Here is a 1907-nt window from a genome sequence, read left to right as displayed (position 1 = left end):
AGATTGTGAGTCGAGCGCCTTATCCACCTGGCCATGCCGGGCGTATTCAGAAAGAATAAACCAGTTTTATTTAAGAAAGGACTTGTGTCGGTAAAGTTTCTTCGGAAAGAATTTTTACGGAAAATTAACTAACGACCAGAGACGTAACAGTTGGTTTTTGTAACACAATTTATGCCCTTCTATGTTTCATACAAGAACACAATAACACCCATTGTGTGATAACGTATTTTGGGTGATAGTTTTGGCATATAAAATAACAGTCCAGTAAGTTTCATTTGTCGTTATAGGATTTAGTCTCGGTGTGAGAGTCGCAATGTATGTAACCCCTATTTCAGTAATTGGACAGCGAGAGGGTTAAAAACCGACCTATGGTTTAGGAAAGCCTCTCATCCCAGGAGCCAGTAAGAATGAACGAAAAGCTGTAATCTGATTAGTAAGTATGATTAATTTTCGTGAATAAGCGATTTGCTTTACTTGTTCTCTTGTGTGTGTATGTGTTTATTTCTTTTAGTGCCACATTTTGAGTTATTCTCTATGTAAAATTTCTTGAATCGGCGTTTACTGGATACTTATAAATTTCTCTGTCAGACATCAGTGCACTTGACCACCACATTACTACTCCATTGTTAAACTGCATTGGTTTTATTCTTCCTTTTAATTCTGACATTCATGCTCAACACAAGTGGTTGAATGAAAATTATATTAATTCTTCATGTCTGATTCTTAAATTATTCTATTTAATTACTTATGTGCGATGACTCCTAGAAATTTCATGAGTGTCCATATCTGACATGACGTTTCAAATTTTCTAGAGACTCAGGGGAAAATAACTTAAAACAGAGAGTTAATCAAATTGAGATCCAGTTAATCTGTGAGTTAGTTAGTAATACATTCAGTACTGTATTTTTTAAGTTTGTGCCATGGATATAAATGGAAGTTTAACAAATAAATATCTGTTAAGTTTTATTTTTATATTAGGCCTGTCAAGTAACATAATCTATAGAACTTATCAAAATATAACTACCAAATTTATCATGCATTTCAGACTACTATTTAATTATTAGCCAAACATTGTACTTCTATGTAGGGCAAAAGTAGTTGGACTGGTGAAAATTATTTATTGCAGATGTCTAGGTTGTTATTGGCTGATGCTAGCTTGATGATAAAGTGGAAATAACATATGGGCGAAGTCGTAATGTGTGTCTTTTCGGTGATAAGATCATGTCGTTAAGACCATTTACAGATTTTCAGTAGTTTATTGACGAAGTTGTGCACCTGCATTATGTCCCTAGGTACACATAAATATGATTCCTAGGCCCCAACTGTGTCCGTTTTTCCACAACCTTGAGTTCTGGACCCATTGGTACAGTATTAATTCACAAGGCAGCATACGTGTCTTCTAAATTCTACATTGGATATTTAACTATTGATTCAATCCAATACTAAATCCCTGACAAAACTGCAAGACTCAAAATTGAAACTTTCAAGCTGGGGTGCGTCTTTTTGGAGGCTAACTTGACAATTGTGGAGCAGGAATTTGACTCAATTTTAACTTCTCCAAATTAGATTCTATGAAAGTGGAATTTGCTTTATGCTAACACTAATAGATAGTAAATCATGTAAAAATATTATTTCTAAGGAACAATTTTGCTATCTTTTTATTAAGAGTGCATTACTAACATGTTATATTAACGTAAGTATCAAACTTTATTTCTATATAAATTAATTAAAATATAAAAAAGTTATCCACTCTAGCTATCCCTAGTTTGGAACTGGTAAATTAGAGGGCAGCAGTGGCGTAGCAAGAGGAAGGGCAAGTGGGGTGCAGTCGCCCCCTGGCGCAGGTGTGAAGGGGCGCAAAATTTCCTCTTTACTATAATGCCTATTAAATAATAATTATGCCCTCC

The sequence above is a fragment of the Limulus polyphemus genome, unplaced genomic scaffold (genome assembly GCF_000517525.1).
Source record: "Limulus polyphemus unplaced genomic scaffold, Limulus_polyphemus-2.1.2 Scaffold3555, whole genome shotgun sequence".
Classification (NCBI taxonomy): domain Eukaryota; kingdom Metazoa; phylum Arthropoda; class Merostomata; order Xiphosura; family Limulidae; genus Limulus; species Limulus polyphemus.
Note: the sequence above shows the minus strand (reverse complement) of the source record.